Source organism: Lygodium microphyllum, chromosome 22 (genome assembly GCF_053477565.2).
Source record: "Lygodium microphyllum isolate KBCC chromosome 22, Lygodium_microphyllum_v1.1.10, whole genome shotgun sequence".
In the NCBI taxonomy this organism is placed as follows: domain Eukaryota; kingdom Viridiplantae; phylum Streptophyta; class Polypodiopsida; order Schizaeales; family Lygodiaceae; genus Lygodium; species Lygodium microphyllum.
This window is the reverse complement of record NC_141156.1, coordinates 67,315,985-67,338,871: the sequence shown is the minus strand read 5'-3', so window position 1 is coordinate 67,338,871 and position 22,887 is coordinate 67,315,985. Positions and strand designations below refer to the sequence as shown.

The following is a 22,887-nucleotide window of genomic DNA, read 5'->3' as shown; positions in this document are numbered from 1 at the left end:
GAATTTTAAATAAAAAGATCAGTCACTTTTTCCCTCAAGGCGGGTGTGACAAGACGAAGGAAATACTTACTCATAAGTCTAGCTGGAACTCCAAAAAATCCCATCTTGATCTCATATGTCTTCAAATATGCTGAAACATTACGGCCATCAAATAGCTTCTTCTCATTCTCAACTGTTTCAATCGCCTTAGTCGCGCTGATTGCATTCTCCTACTCCGAATATAGTTGCCTTTGCTGAGACAACTGTTGTTGATGCAATTGCTGCTGCTGCTGCATATACAATTGTGTCTGCTGATTTTGAAGCTGCATATACATGGACATATTCTGCAAAATCTGCTTTAGATCATCTGTTGAAGTATTTGAAGCAGCAGTCAATGATGGAGCTACAATAGAGGACGAAGCTGGAATTGTAGAAGAGGCTGATATGGATGCTGAAGTATCTCCCATCCTGAAATTTATGCGACGCTTTCACGTCGGGTTCACAAAAGATGTCGAAGGGTTTTCGAAAGAAAAGTCGCAACCACAGAGGTTCTTGAGAAATTTCAAGACGGAAGATCTATCAAGTGAATAAATACAAATCAGCAATAGCAACTCTTGCTTAATGTGCATTGAACAAAAGAATATTTTTAACAATCATGCCCCAGCAATACTTAGTTTCAGTTCCAAACTTGATATGACTGCAATTGTCTCCTGTGATGATGATCAGTTGGGAAGATACAACTTTTAGAAACCACCTGTTTTATGACAGGCACTGAAGATGGCTTTGTTGGGTAAAACTCCCTCTTGCAAGTTCTCACTTGGTGATGCAGACAGAATGGATGCATACAAGAGTATCTCTACTAGGTGGAAAATTGCCTCCTATGTGTTAGAAGTCATTGAATGAATCTTATTCCTTTCCTGTATTTCCTGAGCTCCTAGACCAAATCCTTTTGACAAAAATCGTATGTATGCAGTGATCAACACAGAATTGTCAGTGAGCATGTCGGTGCAATCCTTCTCTTAGATACATTGAATTAAGTAGCATGTGTAGTTGCTCTTGTCGAACATCAAAGCTATACTCTTGTCACATGGTGAGGCAAATACAGGAGTCAACATATGCTGCTTCAGGGTGTCTCAATTTGAAGAAGATGGCGGCTCTATTTAGAGATCAGTCAATCATCTTGCTCAATTGTAGCCCTGGAGATGAAGCCGCTGCCGACTGAGGATGTCAACAACAACCTCCCAGGATTCAAAGTGTGATGCTGCAAGAAATGCATCTTAGTGAATAATTGAGTGCTAGTAAAGATGCAACCTATACTACAACACACTGCTACTTCAGCGTAACTCAAGCTCCAATGCTAGTCATAGATATTCCAACAGTTCGTGATCCTTTGCCAGTCCATCACTCCCTCATGAAATGAGAGACAGCAATTTCTTTGCGCACACGCAGACTAAACCGTGGAGTGCTGTGTCTACTCTTCTATTTTCTGCCTATCATGCTCGTAACTTCATCACCTCCTTCATCAGAAAGAAAATCAACTCTAGCTGCCACACTGATTAACGCCAATTCTTTTCTGTAAATCCCCTCGAAGTTGCAGAGATCCACCCTGTTTTTCCTCCAACTGATGAGTCGACTTGCATAGCAATCTCGAACACTTGACAATTACTTTTTCGGCTTTTTGCTATAATAATGCATCGGACAGACTCCCTCCAACAGCCAAAAATTTAAGTTCTGCGGACTTCCATCCTATAAGTCATGATTTGTTCTGATTTGGTCTTTTTTTTAGCACACTCCTTCGTAAATAACATTACGTCAGTAATGGATCTCAATATAGATGGACTCCGAGAAGAAAGGAAAAAAAGAATAGCAGACTACCCATCTGCTCCAGATAACAGTGAATGGAACATCCAGCCCGTAGGCCCCCAAATCCCTCTTGCTTGTTTACGTTGTCTCGATCGCCTTGCAGACTCACGATTGTCCTCTTTTTTCTTTTGCCTTAGAGCATCTGCTATTTTGAAATTGTTTACAGCATAAGGACTAACGACCTCCCTTCCCTGTTCACAAGAGATCCAAGACTTTTGCCACCAGTTGGAAAATCACGATCTGGAAGATGTTCCATAAGCTCTTACTCCTCTGTCATTACGATGACACTCCCATTTCCTTTCTCCTCCGTAGCCATTTGTATGCTTTCTACTCAGCTCTTCTCAATTAAGCCTCCTCCCCCCAAAAAGCCCATTTGAAAATAGTCATCCATCATTGGCTCTAGAAAAACGGCCCTTAGAAAAGCATACAAGCCCTCATCATCATATCATAGCTTACAATGACATATCATATGCTTTCAAACTGCCTCCAAACTTTGGAATTCTTTTCCTTGATCATCACAATACAAGCAAACAAAATCCCTTGTCACCTTCAAGCCAAGATAATGCAGCATTCCACGAGATTACGCTAAAAAGTCGATGCTTGTCAAACACTTTCTGTGCTTCCGCAAATAAACCACACATGGCATACATACCAACCAATGCACTGCCAACAAAAAAAGATATTTTTCTAGCCCCTCTTTACTATATTACCACGCAGAATAAAGATGCAAACTTAACAATTAAGTATGTACAAAATATCAACTCCCACACACACAACTTTTGGGTGGATTTCACACCTCGGATGCGCAGCAATACGACAACGGTTTCTATTTCATGAATATTAATGGACAACAACTTCAAGATACAAGTATTTTGATGGTAGACTCTACTACATCCAAGACATAGATCAAAAACTCATGCAATGCATTGATAAAGCATAAATTTTATAGCCCTGTTTTAAAATAGTAATTTCCAGCCCATAATCAAGCTCCAAAAGTGCACATAATCCCAAGAATAATCTTCTCTAATCATTTACAAATGAATCCCTGATGTTAAGAGGTCAATTCCTTCTCTTACAACCACATAGATCACTTGTTTTCTCATCAAAATGGACAAGAACAGTGGGCTACCCTGTTTATGACTGGTTTTTTTGTCCAAAACATCCCATACACCTCCTCCCCTTTGCTTGCCCCCAAAGTTACTCAAGTACTTGGGTGCAAGACGGGCTTCATTGGACCATGAATATGGTAAAAGAATGAAAGAAGACGTACATAAGAGCAGACTGAATACTTTTTCTCAAGTTTCCCCCTTTTATGGAATGTCATACCACTCATTTTCATCATACCAAATGGATGGGTAAGAAGAGCTCTCACCTTCTTTGTTTGTATCTCCTTCTTTAGCTTTAGTTTGCCCTGAGTTTGCATGCTTTGGAGCATGCACCATAGCCCTCAGCTCATCCTCCATCTGCCACAGGTATGCAGGCCCAATTTTTGCACCGAAAAATGCGAGCTATACTCCCTTCACCCCCCACACTTCAGTTTGACCATTTAGGTCACTTATAAGTCATATAAGTCCATTATTCTAGGTCCCATATAAACCTAGTGGACTTTTGGCACTTCTCTTGATTTTCAAGCAAATTTTCCTCTTGAACCAATGTGACTTAGCCTGTAGACTGTCAATTACCTCCAGTTGATCAAGTTGTGGGTTCCCATAGACTTAATTTTTGTCAATGTACATGGTACAACTGAAAATTGCATGACAATTACAAAAGAACTTATGAAATTAAGTGATATCTAAGTCGGATGTTGGGTAACAATGACTGAATTATGTATGAAAGTTCCTCATGTGAATCCTAATGAAGTTCTTGTGCAAACATAAAAACTCTATGATTTATATCATGAACAGAAAACTCTTTGACATTCACCCCCTCCTAACCTGCACATCCTCTGGCATGTGCCATTTCACAAAATTGTAGGTTAAGGAGACTCTCCTTCTGACATATCTTCATCTTCATCCTCTAAGTCTTCTTTATCTTTCTTGTCTTCAAGTAGATGGCTCACATCCAAGTCATCAAGCTCATAAGTAGAAGACTCTCTTTGTTTGAAGAGCTTGATACATTTACCGGCTATTGGTACCTTGACCATGGTCCCATCCATTTCAGCCAAAGTTTAAGTAGCATTATCATGTACTACTTTCACCACATATGGTCCAAACTATCGCTTGGCTAACTTTCTATGAGCACTATATTGATTGTCCAGGCTGTTGTCATAGACAAGTACCCAATCATTCTCTTGAATAGCTCTTGGGGACGGAGTCGATGATGCTTGTCAAATCTCTTCTTATTCTTCAATCTTGCTGCCTTCATCCTTTCAATGGCTGTCTTGACATCTTCTGGCCTTCTTTCAAGCTGCCTTATGCACAAAATCAGTAGCTCTTCTCTATTTATGCCTTCATCCCAAGGCAAGATACTCCATGTGATAATAGACTCCTCAATAGGCATAATAGGTGGCTGCCCATATATTAGTTCAGCCAGCATATAACCTGTTACTGCACTATGGGTAGTTCTATCAACCCATAACGCGAATGGAAGCATTCTAGGCCATTCTCTCATATTTCCTTTGCAAGATTTTGCAAATGCTTTGAGAATTGGTTGATGACCTCTTTCACTCTTACCATTGCCTTCAGGATTGTAGGCTGATGTAATGGATAGCTTGATTCCCAATTGAGCAAAGAAATGGCGAGCCTCATTAGCATCCAATTCTCCTCTATCAGCAGTTACTTTGGCAACACAGCCATACTTGCAAAATACTTCTTCAAGTAAAAATCTACAAACGGCTTGAGTGGACTTTGTTGTCAAGGCTTTTCCTTCCACCTGATTTGTGAGATCTTCTCTAGCAAGCACTAGATATCTCATGTTCCAAATTCCTGTAGGCATGGTTACTAAATCAATAACCCATCTGTAATGAATGGATAAAGGAAAGGTAGGCTGAAGCCCATCTCTATGCTTAATCATAGAGTACATTTGACAAACATGACAAGACTCAACAAAATGCTCAATGTCTTTATACATGTTTTGCCACCAAAATTTCTCTTTTATTTTGGCAAAAGTGCCCTATATGCCTCTATGGCCGGCCAATAGGCTTTCATAAAATTCTTGCATGACCTATCTTTGAGTCTTCTTGTCTCCTAAGACACGAACATGCGCTCTTTCTTTCTTTTTCGCATGCCTGCAAAGGTAGCCATCTTTGAGAAAGAAGCCATAAGCTTTTCTCCTGATTCTCTTGAACTCTTCATTAGTCCAATCTTCCTTCTTTGTCATAGTGCTCAGAAATTGGCCAATTTTTAGCCAATCACCTGCATAATATTCTTCTTTAAAGTGCAAACAAACCAAAACAAAACAAAACATTGAGCATGATGTCTTTTAGCTGCCCACTGTCCTTCCATGGTTGTTTCTTCTTTCTTTGCTGCTGTAAATTTTGTTACAGCAGCTGCACTTGTTGTACTTGCTATGAATAATGATGTACCTGCATTTTTGATAGTTGAACCATCATTACGTACAGCTGTACTTGCTGTTTTTAGATCTGAACCTGTAATTACAGCATCATTTTTAGCAAATATAGACTCTATTTCTTCCTCATCCATCATCTCTTCTTCATCCTTATATCTGGCACGCAAAAGCATGTCAACAACTAGATTATCTCTTCCTGCAATATGTTTCAAATCAGGATTTAAGGATTTAATATAGGCTATCCATCTTAGCATAGCTATGTCGGGAGTGGAGCAGTTGGCAATCATGCCCAAGAGTGGAAGACAATCTGTTTCAACTATTACATGTGCGCCTATGAAGTACTCTCGGTCACATATCAATGCAGTTATTACAACTCCCCAAAGTTCTCTTTTAATTTGAGCATACCTTCTTTGGCGTTCATTAAGAACCTTCGCTCCAAAGCGGATTGCATATTTGTTACCCTCAAGATCATCTTGATCGACTGCCCATCCTATCCCAATAGGACTTATGTCTATTGTGAGTATGATAGGCTGTCCATTAGAGTAATTAGCCCTCTTTAAGGTGGGGGCAGAAATCAGCAATTTCTTCAATTTTCGAATAGCTTGAGTATACTCTTTTTCCCATATAAACCTTTGGCCTTTTCTTAATAGTTGATAAAGATTTTCAGCAACATGAGCGAAAGGTGGGATCCAAATAAGTTAGAAAACACATTCTCAAAGAAATATTTTCACCTTCGAAACATTTGTGCATATTTCCTGCATTTTGCTGATAGCATCAATCTTGGTTGGAGAAGGCTTTCAGCCATATGGACCACACATATGCCCTACCACAAGAACTTCTTCAACTCCAAAAATAGATTTAGCACCTGAAAGAGTAAGATGGACTTCTTTCAATTTAGACAAGATTCGAGCACAATCATTAATAAGATCGAAAACAAACTTGCAACATCCAAGCTCATTGAGTTCTTCATTCTTCTCATGAATTTCACATCCTTTAATCGGTACATCATCAAGGAAAGGAAGAGTTAGTTGGGGAATATAATCTCTCAATAATTTATGCATGGCATTCATCATGTGAGCTACTGAATTTGTAGCTCCTTGAGATAGAGTACACATGCGGACTAAACCAAGAGGCATCTTCATTGTGGTAATGTCTCGGCTCTCCAAAGCAAGCTAAAATTGGTCATAACCCGAAAATAAATCACCCATGGAATAAAGTGCTCCACCTGCAAAAGCCTCAGCAAATTCATCAACAATTGACCTCGAACCAACATTTCTAATAGTGACTTTATTGACAGGCTGTAAATCTTGAATGAATCGCAAAGATCCATTATTCTTAGGCATGGTAAACCATCGGTTGGAATACGGAGCTAAAGATGGCTCCAATATTCGCATCTTTATCTTTTCATTTAAAAGCTCCAGTAACTTAGGCAAATGAGCCCTTGGTACCGAAATTGATTTAAGATTCCAAGGAACGTGTGGGATTGTGAAAATCACCATTGGTGCCACAACACTTGGATCTACACAGCCAATTTCATGAGGCTGAAATGAAAAAGTTTTTTCATGTTTCTTTAATATCTGCATGAAGACTTGCTTTTCAACTGGCAAGAGAAAAGAGTCTTCACCAATTTTTAGCTCTTGTAAACTTTCAACTGGAAATTGGTGACCAATATCTTTGGGATCACGAAGGCTTGGCTATTTGGATGCCCTTTCTGCCAGTTCTTCACTTTCGGGAGGTAATGGAGTTGCCACCGGCTTGACCTTCTTGTCAACTGTCTTATACTTTGTCTCTACTCTTACCTCATCCTTGTTTGGCTGTGCAAAAGCTTCTTGATCTGCAAATTCTTGAATTATGTTGAGGGCTGAAATGATGAACGGGTTGCCTCTTACCCATCCAACCTCCAATCCTCACTAAGAGAACTAAAGAGGGGCACCACCTAGCCAAAGGGAGGATGGGCTAGGACATCCATTTTCTCAAAGAGAATCAAGAGAACCAAGACACAAATTTACAAGAGAGAATATATGTGCTAGACACCATATTGAAATATAAGAGAGAGAGAGAGGAGAGGAGAGGGAGACAAGAGGAGAAGAGGTAGAAGAAGCTTGCCATTATGCTATATGGAATGAGAAGATAAGAAGAGAGGGAGATAATAGGAGAAGAGGTAGAGGAAGCTTGCCATTATGCTACATAATAAAAGAACTCACTCATAGCTTACCTCAAAGAGATGAGGATATTCTAGAGTGCTCTCATGGACTTGTCATTGTCCTTCTTCTCCTCTCCCTTCTTCATTCTCCATGGGCTCTTTATATAGCCTCCATGAGGGATTAGATTAAGCTAATCTTCTTGATTAACATAATCCTAGATTATGTATGGCATCTTTGAAAATATGAAGAATAGTGGATGGGACAAGTCCCCACTTGGTCATCATGCAACAAGCCAAGGGTGGTAGTAGACAAAATAGAGAAATGGAGCTAGATTACAAGAGGTGGGTGCCCAAAGCACATTATTATAATATATTTACAAGAAGGATAGAGTGGAAAGTTGGTGTGGTGAAAGAGAGAAGAAAATTGCATGTAGCCAGCAGTCTACGCCTTTGTAACTTCAAATCCGTGAGGAATTTGAAAAAAAATTCTTCTTCAACTTTGTAGACCAGGTCGAAACCGATCAGGCATCGTGGGAATTTTCTTGAAATTTGCTTTTTCTTGGGAGTTATTGAGATTATAAAAAATGGCTTTCAAAAGCTGCTTTGACTTTAGTCCCCCATATGTATATAAATACATATAAGCATGTGACAAAAGGGGTCCATGCTTGTAAGCTTTTGTGCAAGATCCAAATGACACCATGATATGGATATTGACTTGTGTGCTAGGGTGAGGTGTCCTCTAATGATGGTGATAGATTCTAAATCTTAGTGATGCAGATGGGGCCCATGTGTAGTTGGAGGCTAGTCCTTTGAAAAAACTATGCATTCACTCAACTCCTAAGTGTAATCCATTTTCATCTTCACTAAGATAACCATCCCTTTGACCCTTTACATTGACATGCCTTCTAAGAACTTGTTCCCCCCATTTGCTAGAGTTATCGTAATCGAGAAGCAATGTAGCATACCTAGTGCTTGAAGAGTAAACCCAAAGTGATATGGTAAGCTCTTGATAGGGGCTTTGGCCAAATTTTGTGGTAATAATCCGGGTTGTAAAAAACCCGGATCATTAGCCCTCCCCTTAGGCTAGAGGTATTCATACCTCTAGCTTGATAATGATGGTCCAATAGAGCAAGGAGGACTGCACCCCCTCATTGGTGGCTCTTCATTGAATGACTGCTCCAAATTGTTCATATTTCTTTGAAAATAAGGCTTCAGTCACCATCCATTTACCCTTGTCTTGTGGACCTTTCCCATCCATGTCACCTAGCTTATAGCTTCCATTTGGATATCTCCTTATGACCATGAATGGCCCTCCCTTCCCACTTGAACACAAGTTTAGCATCCTTGCTGTTGTCAAAGCGGTTATCATAGCATAGCACAAGTGATCCTTCCCTTATGTGTTTGCTAGCCAGCTTCTTATTAAAGGTCTTCCTCCTCTCTTCAGCCTGCATGGAATAGTGTTGGACTGCTGCTTCTCTATCTAACTCCAGCCTCTCTAGATCCAAGATCCTTTCCTCTAACTTCTTATCTTGATTCTTCTCTTGACTGGCTACTAAAATACGCAAACTAGCCAGTTCCACCTCTATAGGAAGCAAAGCTTCTTGGCCATAGACGAGGTGAAATGGAGTATAGCCAAGTGAGGTTCTGAATGAAGTCCTGTAGGCCCAAAGAGCTGCATTCAATTTTTTATCCCAGTGCTTGGGATGCATGTGTACCTGCTTGGTAATTATATTACAAATCAGCCCATTCACTTTTTCGACCAAACCATTACACTGTGGATAGTAGGGAGTAGAATGCATGTGCTTGATTTTTAGCCTTTCCATTAGCTCTCCTACTAGGTTCGCCCTAAAACCAGGACCCCGATCAGAGATAATTTCCAAAGGTGTGCCAAACCTGCAACAAATATTTTCAAACACAAATTTTTCCACTTCTTGGGCTGTGATCCTACTAGTTGCTGAAGCCTCTGCCCACCTCGTCATGTAGTCTACTCCCATTATGATGTATTCCTTGCCAGATTGAGTTCTTGGGAGTGGTCCTATTGCATCAATCCCCCATTTCTCAAATGGGCCATATGTAGTTATGGCAATCATCACAAGTGCGGCACCAATGTTGCACATCTCGATGTAGACTAGGCCACACAAAACTGGCTTGGAGAATCTTTATGCTGGTTATTTATTGAGCAAAATGTCCGCCACAAACCCCATCATGGCAGCTCTTAATCACATCTATAATCTCCTTCGTTGTTGGCACCCTTCTAAGCACTGCATCCTTTCCTTTGCAATACAACACATAATTTATCAAGCGGTATTTAGTGGCCTTAGTAGCTAGCCACCTTTTCTCACTTTTACTCATATGTGTAGGTGCCTCACCTTGCTCAAGAAAATAAAGCACATCTTGTAGTTGAAACTTACCCTGAAACAAGGGAAGCTTTACTGTAATGATGCCCACCATTATCTCTTTCAATTTTTCAGCTGCTAGAGCATCTGCGTTGCCATTTGTGCGCCTTGGCACAAAATAGATTTGGGCTTTCTGTAGCTTTCTCATGAGAGTTTTAGCTTCCCTCATTTTCACTGCTAAGTTATCATTTTTACAAGCCCAGATTCCTTTCATTTGCTTAACAATGAGCATAGAATCCCCAAAAACATTAAGTCGAGTGACACCATGTGAAAGACACCACCTCAAACCTAAAAGCAAGGCTTGATATTCTACCTCATTATTAGATGGACATCCTCCAAGCTAATACCTTCTCCATAAAGTTTGTCACCTTCGGGACTGAACACCACTATTCTTGCTGCCGCTTTGTCTTTAATACGCTTGTAGGCTCCATCAAAGTAGAGTGCATGGGCATTCTCCACCCGTGGCGGCTCCTCAAGAGGAGGTGTCTCCTCTTTTACCTTTCCCTTCTCCTTTTCCTTCTTTTGATGGCATCTATGGGTCAACAAATCAGCTAGGCAAGCTCGAGTAGAATCCTCCACCTTGAAGGTGTAGTCAAACTCTTGGAGTTGTATCACCCACTTAGCGATTCTAGCTGAAACATCCATGTGCTGTAAGGCATAGGGAAAATGCTCTTCTGTCGTGATCACTGTGAACGGCCTATGGAGAAGATAAGGACGAAACTTTCTTATAGCAAACATTAGAGACAAAACCATCACCTCGACCATCTTGTACCCTCGTTCTGATGCTGTCATTACTCTACTAGAAAAGTAAACCGGTCTCATTAGGCCAGTTTTAGCATCCTTTTGTATTAGTACTGCCCCTAGAGCATCTTCCCCAAAACTCGGGTTGACAAAAAACTCTTGATCCCAACAAGGCTGTAAAATTATAGGAAGGGTGCTAAGAGCCTTCTTCACCTCGTGAAAGCACCTTTCGCTTTCGTCACTCCACAGGAGCTCCTCAAAGTGGGTTAGTTGTTGCATTGGAAATATTAATTGGGAGAGGAGATAAATGAACCGCCCCATATATCGCACCTTCTGAATGAAAGAGGTTAGTTGCTTCACAGAAGATGGTGATGGCACCGCCAATAAGGCCTTAACTTTGTTTGGATCTGCTTCAATGCCCCTCTCACTTACGACATGCCCTAACAAAGTTACACTGCTTTCGCCAATGCGACACTTCTCATGGTTTAACTGCCCCCCCATTTGTGCGAGTCGGTTGAAAGCTTCATCCACCTTCCCTAGATGTAGAGCCTTAGAACTATAAATACAAAAATCATCAATAAAGACCCTGATGGATTTCCCAAAATATGGTTGGAAGACATAATTCATGAATCGCTGGAAGGTAGCTGGGGCATTTGTTAATCCGAATGGCATTACTTTGTAAGCAAAACAACCCCAAGGTGTAATGAAGGTGGTCTTCTGTTGATCCTCCTCAGCTATTTGGATCTGGAAATAACCTGAATACCCATCACAAACAGTGTATCTCTCATGCCCGGCCACCTCGTTGAGTATTTCATCCTGAAAGGGAAGAGGAAAGTGATCTCTCTTTGTTGCATCATTTAGCGGCTTGTAATCCACACAAATCCTCCATTTTCCATTCTTCTTGGGTATCACCACCACAGGTGAAACCCACTCTGAGTCCCCTATTGGATAGATGAAGCCTGCCTTTAAAAGTCGTTGCACCTCAGTGAGTAGAGCATTTTGTTGAACTACTCCCAATCGTCGTAGTCGCTGCACCACTGGCCATGCTCCCTCTTTAAGATTAATGTGATGTTGTACTGCTGTCACACCTGTGATGTGTTCATAATCAGAAATAAAAAGTGCAGAGTGTTTTATCACCACTTCCATGTAGGCTGCCTTCTCCTCAACTGATAGATCCTTAGCCAACATTTTTTCTAACCCCTCCTTCTCGACCTTTGGAAGCTGCTCTGGAATTGCACTACTAGAAGGCCCTTTTAATGTAATCCCCATCAATTCTAGAGAGCTTTCTTCCTCCTCATTAGAAGACTCTCCCTCTGTCATAGATGACCAACCCTCGCTGAAACTCCATTCATCAGCGGTGGTCTCTAACACAAGATCCTCCTGTCGGCCCTCCTTCATGTTGTAGATAGTGCTCTTCCATTTTTTATGCAGCCCCTTTTGTGGCCTTAGCTCTAAAGCCCTTGTCTCCCTATCTTGTCTGGCTTTCATTCTTATTAGCCATGGTCGCCCAAGAATGAGCGGATAGCTGTCCTCCTTCATTGGCATCACATACATGTCAAGCTCCAATTGCACTCCACACACCATTACCTTGACTTTCTTTATAACTCCCAAACAATTTACTACTACATTGTTAGCCATTTTGGCCCCAAATTTAGTAGTTTCACTTACCTCTAATCCCAAATGATGCATCAACTTTTCCGTCATGACACAAATCTCTGCACCTCCATCCACATATGTCTTTGACACTCTCTGCCCATTGATTTCGGCTTCCACTAGAGGCACAATATCTTTCATCTTTCTAGCTTGGATTGCATTCACATGTCTATTCTTCATGGGTCTAATGCTTACCATCTTTGACCATTGCCGCCGCACTGTTGGAGATAGATGTAGTAATTTGGGGCCATGAAATTTTTGGCCCTTGATTCCTCACATCAGCAAGCAAATCATAAGCTCTAGTACCTTTACCCAGGGAAAAATCATTTGGCTCAATGTGTCGGCGTGAGCGAGCCCTCCTCTTTTTACTATTGCGTGTCTTTGCAGCCATTGATGACTCTGCCTCCTCTTCCATATTTTCAACCTCCTTTGGTGGTGTAGGCTCCATTCTCTCAATTCTTCGGGCTTTCTTTACCGGCATTGCTTCAACCTCTACTACTTTGGCCTTTCCTTTGACATCACTCTCATCTAAACTAATTATCCTAACAACATGATTCTCTGGCGGTTGGACAGGCAAGGGCGGCACCTCTGCAAAGTGGTCGAGAATGCTGGAGAACTTGAACTGGTGGTGGAGGCCCTGGATTTGGTAGAACAAACCTTTCCCTAGGTGGTGTCACTTGTTGTCCTCTCCTTCTTGGTTGGAACCCATTTCCTGGAAAACGCCTAGGATGCGGGCAAAAGTACATACCATGGCCAGTCTCCCCACAATTATAGCAAACATACTCTCTTTCTTGTCTTCTTGGACCTCGATTGCCTTCATTTATGAGGGGAGGGGGTCGTACTCCTTGCACCAAATTTAACGAAAGGCTTTCAAGTTGATTAGTAATGCGTTGTAGGAGCTCTTGCTGTGGTATCTCTGGTTCAGGTGGGGCCTCTGCTATTTCTCTAGGCCTTGGCATGGTTGGTAAAACCTGCATGGGCTCAACTCTCCCCTTCAACTGGGCTTGATACTTCAATTTTCTATCTTTCTCCCTCGCATAAGTGACTGATTCTTCATAGCATGTGGGAAACTTTCCTTTGACCTTCTCCCTTAGTAGAGGATGGAGTCCGGCTAGAAAACAATCTTTCTTAAGGCAATCAGGTACTCTTTCTCCCTTGGCTAAAGAGGCTGTCCATTTATCCCACAATTTTATAAACATGCCTTCATATGCTTGGTATTCCCCTGCTATGGTTTGGCGAAGATCTAAGAGTTGTCTCCAAATATCTTCAGGTGGCTCTGTATCTTGGTACTTGTGCATGAATGCGGTCTTAAGATCCTCCCAATTACCCCTTGTAGCCTCCGGGAGAGCTTGATACCACATTCGAGCATTACCCTTTAGAACTAAAGGAAAGGCCCCTACTTTGGTTGCTTCATCATCCCGGCCCGTGACTAGAAAGGCCATTTCTAAGTCATCCAAAAAGTCTAGAGCTTTCTCCCCTTTGTGCCCAAAAAAACTTGGAAATTCCATGTTGCCTTAGTAGAGTATGAAGATGAAAACGTCTAGACTTAAGTTGTATTTTATAAGGGGAAGGATGAATGGGTTGACAGATGCATTGATTTCAGCAAGACGTCTAGGCCCCAGTATGCTTCTAATAATGCCTTGGAATCTAAGCTTTGTGCTAGCTACAATATGCACAGTTTGCATAGCAAGTGGACGGATAGGTCCATACAATTCGTTCTGATTCATGAGAAACTATTATAATAGGATAAAGACGTACATTGAAGGATGCATTGTAGTCTAGCATTGGGAAGATTATAGGTTCTAGTGATACAAGAATCTCCCTTAATCTTTCAGCCCCAAAGTACATGAGAAGACGTTGCTGGAAGAAAATCTTCCTACTGATGCATACATTAACTCGGATGTTTTGTACAGAGTGGAAGGTGTAGAAATTCGGGCCATTGTTATTATTCATGAGTGGAGACTACTTAAGGGAGTAGAGGGAATGCACTTTCTTGAATTATGAAGGATTTTTCCCAGAGTGTTTCTTTTTGGAACCAACCAACTTTGCTATACGGAGAATTTGCTCACCAGTGATTGTTCTTGCCTTGGTGTGTCCATCCTCAGCGACATATATTTCATAAGGTGTGATGGCCACCTTTTCAACCACACCTAACCTTCGAGCTAACAACAGTTGAAGGTAGTCTCCATACTTTGCACTTCTACAAAACTCCACACCGTTCATGCATAGTTGTCCTCCTTTGATGTGGATTAGGCCAGAGAGAGAGAGGGATTTGATGATTTGGAGACGAGGACCTCTCGGAAGGGCTTTCACTTTGTTTGCAAAACACTCACCATAATTATGAGAACCTAGCAATTGATGGCAACATATTTTTTTCCGTTGTGAGATAATGGAATTTCTAAAGTGAACACCTTTTACCCGCATGTGTGCCATCATTCGATAGGCATACTTTCTTTCTTGAGCTTCTTTAGGAGACAATTCTGGGAGTCGTGGACTTCGACCAGCTTCGAAAATAGTTGGTGAAGGCGTTGAGGAAGAGCCACTTGGGAAACTTGTTGTAGAGGATGCACCACCATGTGTTGTATCATTCCACATAAGGAGCTAGAGAATTGTGGTTGAGAATGTCCTCAGCGGGGGCACCAAAAATGAGGGCTGAAATGATGAACGGGTTGCCTCTTACCCATCCAACCTCCAATCCTCACTAAGAGAACTAAAGAGGGGCACCACCTAGCCAAAGGGAGGATGGGCTAGGACATCCATTTTCTCAAAGAGAATCAAGAGAACCAAGACACAAATTTACAAGAGAGAATATATGTGCTAGACACCATATTGAAATATAAGAGAGAGAGAGATGAGAGGAGAGGGAGACAAGAGGAGAAGAGGTAGAAGAAGCTTGCCATTATGCTACATGGAATGAGAAGATGAGAAGAGAGGGAGATAATAGGAGAAGAGGTAGAGGAAGCTTGCCATTATGCTACATAATAAAAGAACTCACTCATAGCTTACCTCAAAGAGATGAGGATATTCTAGAGTGCTCTCATGGACTTGTCATTGTCCTTCTTCTCCTCTCCCTTCTTCATTTTCCATGGGCTCTTTATATAGCCTCCATGAGGGATTAGATTAAGCTAATCTTCTTGATTAGCATAATCCTAGATTATGTATGGCATCTTTGAAAATATGGAGAATAGTGGATGGGACAAGTCCCCACTTAGTCATCATGCAAGAAGCCAAGGGTGGTGGTAGACAAAATAGAGAAATGGAGCTAGATTACAAGAGGTGGGTGCCCAAAGTACATTATTATAATATATTTACAAGAAGGATAGAGTGGAAAGTTGGTGTGGTGAAAGAGAGAAGAAAATTGCATGTAGCCAGCAGTCTGCACCTTTGTAACTTCAAATCGGTGAGAAATTTGAAAAAAATTTCTTCTGCAACTTTGTAGACCAGGTCGAAACCGATCGGGCATCGCGAGAATTTTCTTGAAATTCGCTTTTTCTTGGGAGTTATTGAGATTATAAAAAATGGCTTTCAAAAGCTGCTTTGACTTTAGTCCCCCATATGTATATAAATACATATAAGCATGTGACAAAAGGTGTCCATGCTTGTAAGCTTTTGTGCAAGATCCAAATGACACCATGATGTGGATATTGACTTGTGTGCTAGGGTGAGGTGTCCTCTAATGATGGTGATAGATTCTAAATCTTAGTGATGCAGACGGGGCCCATGTGTAGTTGGAGGCTAGTCCTTTGAAAAAACTATGCATTCACTCAACTCCTAGGTGTAATCCATTTTCATCTTCACTAAGATAACCATCCCTTTGACCCTTTACATTGGCATGCCTTCTAAGAACTTGTTCCCCCCATTTGCTAGAGTTATCGTAATCGAGAAGCAATGAAGTATACCTAGTGCTTGAAGAGTAAACCCAAAGTGATATGGTAAGCTCTTGATAGGGGCTTTGGCCAAATTTTGTGGTAATAATCCGGGTTGTAAAAAACCCGGATCAATGTCATAAATATCCAATGTGCATACTTGTATGGTCTGATTTCCAGCCTGATTTTCTGCATGAATAGCTGCATGTATTTCAGCCAATGTATCATTATAAATCAGCCCATGAAATAGCCCTGAAATTTCTTCATTTTCAATCAAAACATCAATTTACTTCAGCTCTTGTTCCACATGACATAAATGCTTTCTTTTGGCCCTATTCATGGTTGAAAACTGTTTATAACATCCCACACTGTTGGCTGTAAAAACCTGCAAGTCAGCTTTTGGCATAGTCCCCTTTACATGTGGAGGAAAATTTTTATGACATGAAGCACTACCATAGCCTCCACTTACAACAGTGCTACCCGAAAACCCTTAAACTCTCGAGCATTAGGAGGTACAAGATGATCTCTCAATCGATCTCTATTCCGGTGATGATTTAAACATACAGTTAGAAATTGGACGGTTTTGTCATTATCCTTACTTCTTATCCGAGCATATGATGAACCATCATCAAGGGCCTTTGTCTCCAAATGAGACTTAGAAATAAAAGGTTGACCCAATTATGATGAGGAGGTGATGCGATATTGTTCGCAGACCTTGGTTTGATGGTTGCAGATAGGCAGTAATCAAGATTGCCAAATAATATCGTGAGCTTCTTATTAAATGGCTTGCAGCGAGCCTTGGCAAATGCTCGCTATGTGGCACACTATTATATTGAACATTGTCATTGTTAACATGGATATCTCATCGATGATGATTGTGCCATCTTCTCTTATTGCAATGTAGCACCTCTTGCAACTATACTAGATATTGCTGTGCACATACTGGTAACTTCAACTAGTAGTGGACCATAGTGAATAGACTGTATAGTCTAGTCAGAAGTGCTCCTGTGCATGCTGTTGTTAGTAGTACGCTCTTAACCCTAGCAATGAGATTATAACTGTAGTAATGTATGAGGAAGGTCTTTCCACTGTGTGGTGTGCCACTGATGATGTGTAGGCCATATGTTTCATTGATGAGGTGGTTGTAGATAGCTTTTTGTTCTATTGTTGTTAGAACATTGTCAGGAATTGTTCGAAACTCTTGTGATTTGTAACATCTTTATTTGTATTGATGCCATGCTACTTTCACCGTTAGAAGCTGTTGGAGGTATTGTGGATGTGGTTGGGTTGTCTTTAATGAAAGGGATCTTTTGAATGATCATGTTCATTGGTTAGTGGGCGAGCAAGTTCCTTTGTGTATAGTCCAAGATGAATATTTTGAGGTCTTGCTCATTGGCCATGAGACCACAGATTTGGCACTCAATGTGGCATGATTGTGTTGAGTTCTTGGCACTTATTAGTTCACTCTCTAACACAAACCTTGTTTGTTGTAGTAATGTGTTAAAGAAAAAATGTTTAGTTTGGTGGCCTCCTCGATGAAAATCAGTGAATCATACCAGTCTAGTATGCTACTCCATGATATTGCCATATGCATCGCGAAGAGTGGGTTTGAGATCAAATGCAATGGTGGTTTTGGTGATGTTGTAGTTTTTGTGGTAGTGATAGAATCTTACATGCTCTAAGCTCAATGTCCAAGCACAATAAAGGTCTACAAGGTGCATGATGATACACCCTATCCTTGTGAGCTTCTACTATCGTATTTGTGTAGGGGAACTATCAATATACTCGACAAACTTGCTACGTGTGACTATCAGGATTTTCATGCAATTTAACGTCATTTCAGGCTTGCACAATATTATGATGGAAATTACTTTTTGCATGTTTGAGTCCAATCCTTATAGTCCCAGTCTCTTGGAATATTCTGTCTAGATGTTTAAATTTTTTATCGGCTCTGCCTTCATTACATACTTGAGCACATAGTGAGAGATGGAAGAGTTTATTACTTGTTGAATGTTCATGTGTGCTCCCTAGAGGAGCAGTAGCATTGGGTGATATGGCACAACATTTTGGTGCTCATCTCCAGGATGGTAGTAGATATATCTTTGAGTTTTAGGATCTATTGCTAGTTCTGGATTATCACGTGAGGAGGAATACAAAAATATGTACTTGCATTTACCGTGGCCCTCGTTACTTTGCTTACAAATCTATGCTATTGAATGCCCATATGGATAAGTGTGCTCTTAAGCTCGAACCCCTGTAGTAGGCATGATGACACCTACTATGAATTTTCTTTACCATGACAAGGACTCTTAGTTTTCTTATCAGATTGCACCGATCATCATTAGATGGAATGCACACGCATATCTCGTTTGTAGTATTTGCAACGTCTGCCCTCATGTAACCATAGGATCACATGTGCATGCAAGAAGCCCCTATGCTAGATCTCATACCTAATGATATGGTGTTGGACATGCCCAATGCAAGTAGCTCTGCCAAGAATGTACTAGTTGAAGGAAAGGTGAAACTTGGTGTGGAAGAGGATGGCGCACTCGATAGAGCATTTTTGCCATGAGAATTCAAGATTGAACTCCTTTGCAATGCATTGCAACTTGCTGATCTCGGCCCACCTTGTACTGGTGACCTCATTTTCAATGAATGTAAGAAAGAAATGAGACATGCTCCATATGTCAACCATTGTAATAAGGTCCTTCAAGTTATGCAGATGCCAAGATTGGGATCCCGGTATTGAAGCAAAAATACTATAGCAGAGGATGTGCATGATGACCTCCTCATTGAAACTATTCTTGTTTATGCACCTGTAGTTGTCGATGTCCCTTGTAGGCAAGTTGTGCTTGTGTTGTTTGTGATCAAGACATCCTATTTTAGCTGGTATAGAATCATGATGTAAGGCTTGTGTAAGGTGTACACAGCGAATAGGATTGATGCCCACATCTTGATGTATTCACTGAGATAGATGTTGCTACCATAGGCATCATAGTCAAGTGGGAATAGAAATAGAAACACTACATTTTCCAAGGTGATATCTAGGCAGGGCAAGCTTCTTATAGGCAAGCTATCTATCCTAAACATTGTTGTTCTTTCTACGAGATGGTTATTATTCTGTAATATGATGCATGCACACTCGAGTTGATCAGCTCTTTGGAATGCATGTCTTGTCATCTTGGCTTGACTATAATGTCGAGAAAACTATAACATATTTCATTCTCATGTTCTACTCGGAGCATTGGGTCAAATGGAGAGCTTTCATGATGGAGCTCTAGAATCCTTTTGATGGATTGCTTGGCTGAGGATGTAAAGCCCTGTCCTTGGATGTGGATGTTCTTCTATAGCCATGTACTTCTGGATCAGTGGATTATGTAGCATGTTGAAAGCAAACACATCAACAATATCAGATGTGGTTAAGTCAATTCTAGTAGATGGCTATGAAAGCGATACATCATTTCAAGAGACTTGAGGGTTATCAAGATTTGATTGACGGTCCAAGGTTCTGTTCTTAATCGTTGTTGTCATTTTGGATATTGAGATGGATGTATCAATGATACTCAAGAGTTGAAGCTGTATAACGGCTTTGCATTGAAAATTCATTGTATAGTTTGGTACTAGTGAGACCATATATTTGTTTCTCTCTTTGTTTGCAAGACATGGTTTGCATTTCATTATCATTATGTTGACTCCGTATTGTTGGCATACAAGGGTGAGAATAGTGCTTTTTGACAAAGCCATTGTTACTTGTATTTTTAATGTAGATGCATTGTTCTTTTGTGAGAAGACAACATGATGTTGCATTGTGACTATACCATAGGATGCACACATTGTTAGTGTTCCAATAATGGTTTCACATTTTATTACCCAAGGTGATTCGAATTTATCTATGTCAAACCAAGTTGCAGCAAATGGTTTTAATGATGTTTTTCTACAAGCCATAGTTTTCTTTTTCCTAAAAGTCTTGAAGGATATCCTATGACTTTGTTTTTGTGTAGTGTCCATTGATGATGATGAAAACAATATATTTTTATCATTCAACTACACTACACTTGTTCATGAAAACAACATGCTATACTTCATAATTACATATTAAGAAAAAAACCTAGTTTATCTCTTTCACGTGCGAGAATGATGCTTTTTAAATTTTTCACTTAATAGTGATTCAAATAAATAAATAAAATCAATAAACATTAAAATGAATAAATATTAACAATACTTCAAAAACTAAACGAAATGAAAAAACATGCTATATAGCATGTTGAATAGATGACATAGGTCTCTTCATATTTAAATAATTATGGGAAAGGGTGCCATTCCCCTATCCATTCAAAATATACTGTTTGTTCAAAAGAAATACAATTTCATTTTTTTCATTATGTTTGAAAGATCATTACGCTTTTGCTTTTTCCATATGTTCAAAAGATCGTTTTCTTTTCCTTTCGTTTCACTATTAATTAGCTATTAAGTATTACAAATACTACTAATACTACATAAGTCTAACTAATTAACTACTACTAATAATACTAATAAGCTTAACTACTAATACTGCAACTAATAATTAACTATTAACTACTATAAATACTACTAATACTACATCTAATAATTAACTATTAACTACTACAAATACTACACAAGTCTAACTAATTAACTAATAACACTACAACTACTAATAAGTCTAACTGATTAACTAATAATAGTACAAGTACTAATACTACTAATAGACTGATAATTCTAACTAATTAACTAATAATACTACAACTACTAATACTATTAATAAACTAACAAGTCTAACTAATTAGTTAATACTACTAATTAACAAAATTAACTAATATAAAACTCTGACACGTTGTCGAAGGGTTTTCGAAAGCAAAGTCGCGTCTTCAGAAGACCTTGATAAATTTCAAGATGGAAGATCAAACAAATGAATAAGCAAGATGTAAGGATTTGTGTCCACGAGACCTCGTCGTTACAGCAATGATAAGACTAAACGCAGGTTTTCAGCTGAGCATAGAATTCATCCTTCAATTTTGAAACATTTAATACAAATCTGTTTATCAACTTCAGACAGAAGTATTAGTATTATCTTTTCAGAGGTAACTCCTTTCCAAGATCAAGAGGGTTGAACTCGGAATGATCAAGATCCATATATTATTTTACATTCTCCATAAGCCGACAAACTGATAACCGTAATCATGTGCAGCAAGTTCATAACAGTTACACAGAAGGTGTCGTTTAAGAGTTTTCAAGAGGCTGATGACATCGGCAAGCTCAGAGAGAGGCAATCAGAAAGTGAGCTGTAATCAAAGTAGTAGCATACAAATTTCTTGATGCTAAATTGCTGAGGTAGAGATTATCAATTGTTAACTGTTTTGAAGGCCATAAGGACACAATAACTCTGTGACCTGTTGACAGTTTCAATTTCCCATAGCAGGCCCACATCTTAGTAGTCGGGCAGATTCAAAAGCAACCTTTCAGAAATCTGCTGGTCTTCGAGCTCTGTTACAGTTCTTTTTGGATTTGTCGAGAAGTTCGTCACCTTCAGCACTCCATCGACGGATCATAAAGATCATTCTGACGATCTCGCCAAGCTTCGGCTTGTTGGAACATTGGATCGGCAGCGTACACGCGAACCAGGTTGACTTTGGCTTGTCACACGACACGAAATTGGTAAAAACCCAATCAGTACACTGGTTTTCCTACATCATGAGAAAGCAGTGGGCAGCACCAATTGCGTTAAATCCTCTGGATTGTCTGGTGAAATGTCTTCCGTTTTTGTGCTGTGCTTCATCCTCCAAGTCCTGAAACAAATGCATTTGTCTTCTGGAATAGTGGCAGGAATAGGAATGCTGGGCGGCATGAAAAGGAATCACCATATGATTTGGAGAGCAGCGAGCTTGCATGGAAACCACTACGTCAGAGAGTGTGTGATCAGATAACCGTCAGAACGAGAATTTGCTGATCACCACCGAAGACAGCTGCGCCGACCTGTGTCCAGAGATTACCATTAAAAACCGATAGTTCGGTTTGCCCATCGCGCTGGCCAGATCATTGGTGCGCATCTGGACGAGATCGCTAGCCGACAGCCCAGCCCCACACACCAGGCTTTCGTTCATGCCGATACTTGTTGCAGCCACCCGAGCAGAGCTGCTGCAGCAGCTGGCGCCGAGATGCATGACAGATATCGGAGGCCTTGAACCCTCAGCGAGCACTGCAATGCTTGTTTGAATATCGGGGTTACGCAGGTCTCTACGCTAGTATATATCTCATCCATATCTTCAATTCGCTTTCGCCTTCCCTTGCTGGGATCTTCTCAGTCCATCAAAGCCCACTGCTTCTCCCCATCCTCTACAGAGTGAAGAGAACGCAGAGAGTGAAGAGAACGCTGAGGAATGTGTATTGCTTTCTCGTCCTTCTGCCTATGACGACGATACTGATGCGATATGCGAGATCACGAAGCTCGATCTTGTGCCCAGTACAGCTAATCAGTGAGTGCGGCCTGCTATCATCATGAACATGAATAATACCAGCATGACCAACATGAGCTTCATGCACGCAGGCTGCTGCTTCTTCTTCTCCACGTACTCCATCATCCTCCTCATCGTGCTTGTCCTCCTCGCGCCTTTCTTCCCCCCACTTCTTGTGTGCCCAAAAAAAACGAAAAACTCCATTCTTGCCTCCTCCTCCTCTTTTTCCTCTTCAATCCTTTAAAATAAGCTCCTTTCTTCCACGATGC

At 40.5% G+C, this 22,887-nt stretch overlaps 1 pseudogene; it reads left to right on the top strand.

Annotated features, from left to right (window-relative positions):
• The window catches only part of LOC148017251 (uncharacterized), a 144,675-nt pseudogene extending 122,882 nt beyond the window's left edge, over window positions 1–21,793 (top strand).
• Window positions 21,794–22,887: the final 1,094 nt, after the last annotated feature.